Source organism: Sciurus carolinensis, chromosome 16 (genome assembly GCF_902686445.1).
Source record: "Sciurus carolinensis chromosome 16, mSciCar1.2, whole genome shotgun sequence".
NCBI classification, from domain to species: Eukaryota; Metazoa; Chordata; class Mammalia; order Rodentia; family Sciuridae; genus Sciurus; species Sciurus carolinensis.
Window position 1 is genome coordinate 61,777,436 of NC_062228.1, and position 9,898 is coordinate 61,787,333.

General features: G+C 46.6%; 1 pseudogene; it reads left to right on the forward strand.

Annotated features, from left to right (window-relative positions):
* The first annotated feature begins 1,080 nt into the window (after positions 1 to 1,080).
* The window catches only part of LOC124966823 (signal peptidase complex subunit 2-like), a 45,268-nt pseudogene continuing 36,450 nt past the window's right edge, over positions 1,081 to 9,898 (forward strand).

Consider the following 9,898-nt stretch of genomic DNA (forward strand, 5'->3'; position numbering starts at 1 on the left):
TTTAAAATGTACATAAATTCTTTTGAAAACTGATAGGAGTGTTGTCTGCTTTAAGACCTAGACATATCTTTGAAGGACCTAAAAGCCATCTCTTGAAATATCCCAGTAACTGTGGCAGGGTAGGTACCTGACTCTTCAGGCATCTTGCTGGACTTTACAGCCTCTTAGTGGATTGCCTGTGTTACCCATAACATTCCAGTTTAATGCTTTATTCAATTACAAACTTTTATCTCTCCTACCCTGGTGGGGCAGGTTTTTGAGTTAGGGGGCAAAATTGTTTCTAATCGTATTTTCCAACGCCACCCATTGGCAAAAAAGAGTGTGTACTCAATGGGTTTCAAGTAGTTGGGAGAAAAATGGTGTCAGCTCCCAACACAAGTGACCTTCACAGTCACCTTTAATCCCTCACCAGAACTTGCTGAACTATTAAGTTTCAACCTAGGGAAGTCAACCCGCTCCACAGGCATCCAAGAGATTTGAGGAATGCAAAAGCAGAACAATCAGCCCCAGCTGGAGACTCCGTTTTAATGTTTCATCTTGACTTTGGGGCCCCCTGCATGTGCCTTTTCTATAGCAATGATCTCCAGTAATTTTGATTTTAAAATATCTACTGTTTTAAAGCACAGCCTTTTATGTTGTGGTTAAGCAGCTCATGGTGATGTGAGTGACCACTGGTCTTAGCCCTGCTCGCCCCGCAACCCAGATGTGGTCCTGGGAGGGTCTCTGGAGCTGAGCACAGGTGAGTGATCACCTTCAGGTGCACTGGGAATGGAAAGAAAATTTATGCTGGGCTTTAGGGAAACAGCGAAAACTGCGCATCCACGGAGACAGTTTCGCATTTCAGCTTCTACTTTGCGTCCCTTTCAGAGGCCTGTGGCTCCACAAGCAGGGGCTCCAGGTCCCAGGAGCCACATCTCCCCAAGCCCCGCCCCTGCGCGTGGAGCCCCACCCACCGCGGGGCGGTACCCGCGACTCGCGTCCCTCTGACCACGCCCCTTACTCCGCCCCCGCGGCCCCGCCCACCCTCGGTGTCTCCTACCCCGCTTCTAGCGGGCGCTCTCCTCCTGACCCGGAAGCGGATCGCGGAGCTGGGGTGGCAGCGCGGCGCGTGAGTTCCCTCTTTAGTGGCCGCGTCTCCTCGGGACAGTCGGGTCGGCCTGCGGCCCCGGCGCCTGGCACGGACCCGCCGGGTCTCGGGCTCGGCCGCGTGGACGCTCCGCTCGGCGCCGCTCCCTCCCCGGCCTGGGCAGCGTTCCGGAGCTCGCTGTCCTCTCTGCAGGCCAAGCCCTACCTTCACCTGGCCCTGTCCTCCTCAGTCCTGTCCTTCTTCACCTGGGCGAGTCCTCACTCGATCCTTTCCTCGCCCAGCCATGTCCTCTTACCTGCCCTGTTCTTACCCCGCCTTGGCCTGCTACCTGGGACCTCAGGCAGAGCCTGGGAGCAGAGGACAGACTATCAGCAGGCATGGCAGAGGGCAGCGCTGGTGCTGGGACAAGAAGAGGCATAACAGGTGACAAGGGGAGCCCAGGGAGGAGCAGTTCAGGGAGGAGCCTAGGGATGTGGGTGTCCACAGCATGGGGACAGGGGCCTGCAGCAGGCAGGGCAGAGGGAGAGTGTGGGTGGGGAAGAAAGAGGCAGAAATACATGGAGGTTGGGGACAAGCAGGAGCCTGGGGAGAAAGACTGAGAAGAGGTGAAGGGAGTTGCAGGAATGGGGACGACCAGGTGGAGAGAAGGAATAGAGTAAGAGGGGGAGAAAGCAGGAGGGGGGAGGGAAGCAGAGTGAGCAGGACCCCCAGTGGGAGGTGGTAAAGGAACAGAATAGAGGTGAGGAAAGAAACTGCAAACTACTGTCTATGAGGCTTGTTATTTTAAAGTTACTGGGGTAACAGGATAGCCCCCTGATCCAGCCCAAAGACAGTGAGTGAACTGTTGAGGATCACCCTCCTTCCTTGCCTGATTTGTGGTGTCATGTAGGGAATGTATGAGATAGAAAGAACAACGTGTTTTTCCTTTTCTCACACTGAATGCATCGTGACCACTCAGCACACAGTACTTCACACACACACACACACACACACACACACACACACGTCTCCCAAATGTGTAGGGGATTCTCCCCATCAACAAAGGATTTCTGTGTCACTTGCCAAATTAGCGTTCTGGAATTATATTCAGATCTGGCAGTTACAACCTGGAGTTAGCTTCAGATGCCACAGAGCTTTCTCCTACAGCGCTCCCCACTTGGCATGCCAGTCACCTTAAACCATTGGGACCCCCTGCTCGGGCCCTGTTATTTGGCCAGAGGGGTTCACAGCCCTGAAGGAAACATTGCACTTTTGTTTGGGTGCTTGTTATGAAGAAAGTGACACACAGGTTACAGAGGAACAGGCAGTTAGTAAGAGCCCAGCTAAAGATTAACTGAATGCAAGAAGAGTGTTTTGGGATCCATGAGATACCAGGGAGGAATCTGCTAGAGAACTCCTCATTATTGGAAAAACCAGGTATGCATTTTGGTGAATAGAGAGGAGGTACTGTGTGTTGAATGTCAGAGCAGCCAAAACAGGGTGGATTTTTCCTCTATCAGACAATAAAAGGAAGAGATCTTGTCCGTGCTGCTCTCTCATTTCAAGGCTTGTGTCTCACTTCTGGCTGAAGTGGGTATGTCCTTGCCCCTGGCTGGTGTTGACCCTTTGGTCATGCACCTGCCATCCTGTCTCACAGTCCAAAAATGGTGTGGCGTCCTTACTGTGTGTATCATCAGTTTTCCACACACAGAATTACTCTGGTCATGTCCAAAGAACACTGACATTAAACTTTTCCAAACACACGAATAAAAGCCTTCTTTTAATTTCCATTCTTCTGTCTCTAAAACATAAAATTCTTTATTAATTACATTTCTCTCTGTAATATGTATTCTCCTTTTAGAGAACATTTACATTCTGACAACTGTTTAATACACTGTCTTCAAATTCTGGAGTGACATGTTCCAATCAAGGTTTCTCATTAACTGAATCTAATGTTTTAATTTTCATAGGTTTTTGTGACTCACCATTTCTAAATCCATTTTAAATGTTTTTTCTTCATGTCTCTTTTCCTGTCAGTAGCACATTGTGCGGTTGATGACTCCCTCTTCTTTTGTCTTAGCTTTGAGGACATCCTACCTATCTTAAAACTCTGCTTGTATTCATTGTCTCCTCCCTGACCACATTGGCAATTCCTCTGCTGGCAGCCCCACACCCGGTTCTCAGACCCTGGGGCTGCCCCTCAGTTGAGCTTTGCTCTCTGCTCAGCCTGTCTGTGCCCACTGTCTCCTCATCATTTCACTCACAGCTTTGACCCCATTCAGGTCTCCAGTTCTCCTGGAAACCTCTCCCATGAACCCTAGAGACCCATGGTTAGTTGTCTCTCAAGTCCATGCTGGGATATCTGGTGGGCCTTTCCACCTATTTGGTGTATCTTTGACCTCCTGATCTCCTCTGGATGCCTCTCCCTTGTAGTCCTAAGCATCTCCAGAGTGATCCTATTCTTAGGGTGCCTGACTGAACACATATATTGAAATCGTACAATATATTATGATATTTGTAAGCTTCACGTTTTAAAGGAGAAAGAAAAAACGTGACTTTTTCAGACAGGCAAGAAAACTAGAGTGCACTCTGCTCTTGAGGCTTGTGAGAAAGATGTGGGAAGACCTGCATCTTCACCAGCAAGGAAATGAGACCTAAGGAAAGAAGAGAAGTCTCCTGTGGGACTTGCAGCAGGAGTTTACTATGCCTGGGTCTGCCTCATGTGGTGGGCAGCCGGGGACCGTCATGCTAAGTTGCCCAGCCTCCCTTTGCGTGTGACTGTGGTATAGGAAGGGGGGTTATTGATTGTGAGCCTTAAACAGTATGTTTCCACCACCTAGGATTGACTTCTAAAGACTCACGTTACCTGAGGAAGCAGCCCTGAAGAGGGGGAGGAAAGAAAAGGAGTCAGGAATGGCTGTCACTGAGGTAAAGTGATGTTCTCAGGTGGTCCTGAGTCCCTTCTGCAGTGCTGGGTGTGGGAGCTGATGGCCTCATGTGTCTGCAGCCTCCTGTCTGACAGGTGTGTCTGCACCCCCTGGGCCTCCTAAGTTGCTGTCCTGTGCACTTAGATTCCCTCCCATGGTGACCCAGTGTCAGGGAACCCCTGAGGAGGTGCCCTGGGTGTGGTCCTGGGAATCCTCTGTCAGGTGAGCATGCTGCGTGGTGGGTGTTCCTGTCCTCTATACCACATCTCTCTGCTCTAGAGACACTTTTTCCTTCCTTGTGCTTCTGTTGTCTTTAGTTGGCTCATTTCCCCTTGAGGTGTGTAGTTAGTTGACCTACGATTCTTGTTGATCCTTGTTGTTAAGTCTCACTACCCTAATGTCCTCCTATTGATTTTTTCTTCAGTTCATTGCATGAGTTTTGGTGTACCAATGCACTGAGAGTGGCAAGGTCTATAATAAATTGTCAATCCTTACAAGTCAATATAGAGTTCACACTGGTGATAAGCCTTACAAGTTTAATGACTGTGGGAACGTCTTCAAGCAGAGTGCACATGTTGCACAACATTGGAGTATCCACACCGGAGAGAAACCTTTCAAATGCAGTGAGTGTGGCAAGTTCTTCCATTTATAATCTAACCTTATAATTCATCTTAGAATTCAAACTGGAGAGATAACTTACAAATAAAATGTGTGGCAGTATTTTCAGCCACAGCTTTTCACTGCAAATCATAAAAAATCCACACTGAAAACCTTTCAGATGCATTGAGTGTGGCAAGGTCTTCAGCTGCAACTCATACTTAGCAGAACATCGGATCATTCATACTGGGGAGAAGCCGTACAAATGCAATGAATGTAGCAGTGTTCAGTCACAGTTCACTTCTTGGCTATCATTACAGAATTCATACAGGGGAGAAACCTTACAAATGTAATGTCTATTGCAAGGTTTTCAGTCTGAATTCATCTCTAGCACATCACTGTAGGATTCATACTGGAAAGAAGCATTAGGCATGTAATCACTGTGCACTGGGGTGGTAGGGTTCACTTGTAATCCTAGCTACTTTGGAAAGACACAGGAGGATGACAAGTGAAAATCCCACCTGGACAACATGGGGAGACAGTCTGAAAATGAAATAGAGGGCTGGTGATGAAGTTCAGTGGGAGAATGATCACCTAGCATGTTTGAGTCCCTGGGTTTAATCCCCAAATAAGAAAACAGGAAAATAAACAATGCAATAAATATACTGCACTCTTCAGTCAGATTGGCATCTCCCATATAACTCATTTATGGTACAGAGAAACCCTATAAATGTGTGGCAAAGCCTGTAGGTTGCATCTGGCCTGGCCAATCATGTGATCCACAACGAGAGGGCATGGCAAGGCATTCACTGACATTTCCTACCATATTGTCACGGTCTCATCCCAGAGAAGCCACAAGTGCATTAGAGAGAGTCTTGGCATTCACACCATGCAAGACCACTGAGAGTTCCTAGTGGAGAAAGTATCTTCTATGTGTAATGAATATGCGGAGCCTCTAGGCCTCATTTAAAGCTAAGTAACCTTCAGTGAGTCCAGGATTGAGAGGAACCTTACCAGTGTATTGGATGTAAACAGGCCTTAAGGTAAAAGTCTGTCATCAGGATTCCTGCTGGAGAAAAACCACAAATGTACCAATAGTGGTAGATCTTCAGACTTCAGCTTCTCCTGGGGAATTTAACATCTTACCCAGTGGAGAGAGGATGGCAGTGGTGACAGGACAGGTGAGCACAGTCCCACGTCAAGGGCTAGGCAAGCTCTGTGGTCCCTGAATGTTTGCTCTTGGTTCTTTACACCTGTTGCTTTGGGAGGCTCCGGGTTTCTTCATGCTCATGGTTTGCCATATTCCTTTTCCTGTCACACACACTGAAAAGTGAAAAGTGCCCAGGAAAACCACTCTGGACCCAGGAACTCACACAAGAGATTGTATTAGGCAGTGTCTGCCCTGAGGAGAGAGAAAGAGTATGGCAGGGTCGCTTCTCTTACTCAAATTTCATGGGCTAATGACAATCGGGCCAATTGCTGATGAGGAAGTTTGCGGACTAAGGATCAGGCCAATGGCTGCCGATCGCAGGCTGGTCAGGGTGGCAGACTGATGAGCTGGGTTGTAGGATGGGAGGGGGAGGAATAACTGGAGGGAAGGGAGAAGGGAGCGGTAAATGAGTAGATTGGAATCCATGGCTGCCTGATTTAGAAGCTTCCAAAGTGAATCACTATGGGTTGCTGCCCCTCAGTACTGAATTAACCACCAAGGGGGTAGCCCCCATGTACGGCAGCTCATCCCCCCTTGCCTTTCCCTGCCTGCGTGCCCTGTGACTGCCTAGGAGGGAGCCCTGCTAGGTCGTTTGGTGCACTGGTTCTAGGTAGCTCAAGCCCCAAGATGAGGGTTGGCTGCAGGGCAAACCAAGTGCCCACCTACTGCCTGCTGTGGAGAGCCAACACCCAGGTTCACGCAGACAGAGCGCTGTGCCAACAGCTGCGGATTTCCTGCCCTGCCTCCACCTGCCAGGCAGCCAACCAAGTTAGCCATTGCAGCTTTGTTATACACACATCTCCCATTCCACAGTGAAGTTGTTGGAAATGCTGCTTTGATCAATCACCTGATTGATGATCATAGTACTTCCATGAAGACATTTGGAAATGATGATGATTAATCCATATGATTAAACCAGTTTCACCAGAAGAGTATTTTTCCTGAGGGATAAGATATCACTTTTGGAGTATGATATAAACCAGTAAGTTACATGACTTATTTTGAAGTCTAAAAGAACTTTTATTTCATAATATATATTTGTCTCACCATTTTCTCCATCAGTGTAATGCATATTACAGTGTATATTTCTTCCATTCACTGTTCAAGTGAAATGCTTAAGGGTCCATAAATAAAGGTACTTTTTATGAGTACATTTTGTGACATGGAGGTGGTCACTAGGTGTCAGGAGTTCTACAGTGATGGAGGCAAGCCTGCTCACACCTACACAGGAGTTAGAGGCCCGAGATGGTGCAGGATGGTGAGCTGATGTCTCTGTGTGAGATGACTGTCAGCTCTGCACTTAACCAGCATCTGTAGAGGTTGTCCATATGCAATGATAGTTGGGGAGAAGTTCCCAGCTAGAGTTTTTGACAGGAGGTGGTCTGTGGTCAGTCCCTGATGGCTCTGCTGCCCCTCCCCGGAGGCTGGTGTTCCTACCAGCCAGAGGACCTTGCAGAAAAAGATGACATGGTTGCTTCTTTCACTGTGCACACGATACTCGATTTTCTCCCCGTCGTTTGTTTCCATCCATTCATACCTGGTATTTTCCTTCATAGAGTGATTGTTCATGTTCACATATACTTCCTTTCTACCACCCACACTTGGAGGCACAATCCCTCATAGAAATGCTGTGTTATCTGTCCTCTCTGCAGTCTGACTAGAACCCTTACTGTATATAATGAAAACACACAGTGTAGTTGCAGACTGACATCCTGACCTCACTGGTACGGAATATGCCCCGTATCATGTTTCTAAATGCCTCTTTCTTGTGAGTCAATGAAGAACAACATGATTGTTGTGAAAGGAAATTATTCATTTATAATCATAAAAAGACACAATTTTATTACATGAGATTTATGATACATTTTGAGCAAACCAGGAATGCATGGGATGTACCTTAATTTACATAAAGTAAAAATTGAAATGTAGTATGAAATAGAAGAAAACTCAGGGAATAAGGATAAAAATACCTTTTTGTCCTTAAAGTGCTTGTGAAATATCCTGCGAAGATTAATGTCCATGAGTTTCCTCTTCAGAATGAACGAACATCCATGATGGAATTTTTCCTGTATGTAAATTAGAAACTCATGTATTTGCCCTTAACATTTTTGCTTCTTTGCACTTGTGACCACTCACATTTCAGGATCGAACCACACCCAGGTCAGTGCTTTGTCAGGAACAACGGTGCCATACACTTAAGTGATCACAGAATGTTCACAGCATAAGGAGGCCTTCTAGGGAAGCAGGGTAGACTTTCCGCATTTGTCCAGAAGTGGTTGCCTCATGTTATGGGGGTCCTGGGTGGTGCTGGGGTGAGGAGCCTGGTCATCTTCAGAATTCCCAGCAGCTGCCACACGAAGGGAGCACTTAGGGTTCATCATAGCTTGCCCAGATGGGCACAACAGAAAGGGAGTAGTGAGACTTGAACAGTGTCAATAGTAAGCATCAAAATGGGTCAGCTACAGCACAACCCTGAGTGCTTATGCTGATACTCCTGACCTCTTGGTTGTCATGGAGTTAATTTACAATTTTTGTTATGCCAATAGTGTAATTTCCTGATGCACAGGTCTACAGTATGATTGTTAAAATATTTTTGAAATAATGTTTATACAAATTACCTACCTTTTTCATGGAAGTTCCATGCAAAGTATTGTTTGGAAATGTTTAATAAGATAATATGATTGAACAATTTTCCAGATCATTGTATTAGTGAGCCTTTTGTTGCTGTCACAAAATATCTGAGAAAAGGGAGGAAAGATTTATTCTGATGCACATTTGCAGACTTATGGCTTCCAGCCCACAGTTGGTGGCCATTTGCTTTGGGTCAAAGGCAAGGCCCATGATGTTCTCTCCATGGTGGAGGAGCATGGGAAAGCCATGCAGCCTCCCTCATGGCAGCCAAGAAGCAGAGAGGCAGAGGAAGGGGCTGGGGCCAAGGTGCACCCTGCCAGGGCATGCCCCCAGTGACTCACCTCTTGATTTCCCCCAATAGTGCCACATCTGGGGACAAAACCTTGACCATGTGAGCCTCTGGGGGACATTCCAGATCCAAACTGTAACATAAAAGTGTCAATTTGGGGAGTGGTTTTAAGCACTGTACTATGTAGCTCATTTTTAAATATAGAAAAAAAGTGATTCCTTATGTGAATTTGTCTTATCTTTATCCCTCTCACACTTTGTAATGAGGATTGTATGTAGTATAGATTTGTTCAGTGTGTTCTTCTGGTGGAAATTGTGATTGATTCAGCATGGAATCCCGTCAGGCTGTGAAAGCAAGTCTTAACCCTGCTTCAATGACTCAACTTCTGCACTTTACTATCTTGTCTTTTTTTTTTTTTTTTTTTTGCTCTACTACTTTTTTTTTCCACTCCTAGGGCCTGAACCTGGGGCCTCATGCATGCTGGGCAAGCATTGAACTGAATCATACTCAAGCCCTTAAGTGTTCTTCTTGTATAATTTAAGATAATGGGGCTAGAGTTTGTTTCCTAGTTTAGACTAGGAAACAGGTCCTGCCGACAGATCATGATTTTTCACTTTGGGGGCCCCTGAAGTATGACAGCTCATCTTCATGTCCATGTGCCATCTCTCTGATCCAAATGTGAATTTACTCATATCCTGCTCCCATGTTTGGGGAAGACAACTTGGTATGATGACTGTAATTTAGTCATGGCCACTTTTGCCTACCTGAATGCTGGGCACGCATCCCTCATAGGAGAGTTGAGAGTCGATCATGCATGCTGTGCTTGTCACTGACACCTGGGTTGTGTCTTAGGTGAGGTTGATCATATTCAGTTCTTGATGAAGGCCAGGTATGTGCCAGTTGGCTCTGGCCCACGTGTGTCCACAATAGCATGCAAACCCCATGCTTCTGCCTCAGGGTGAAGTAAATATTGGTGATATTCTCATTTCACACATGAAGGAACCTAGGACAAAAAGACTGGAAAGATTCATCATATCCCATTAACTGACTGGCTCAGGATTTGAATCCATGGCATCCTGCTGCTAAGGCTTACCTTAACTATAGCAGTCCAGAACAAGGCCAGGTCTCTGTCCACAGTTTCTCAGCACAGTACTTTTTATCTCCTTGTCAGTTTTAAA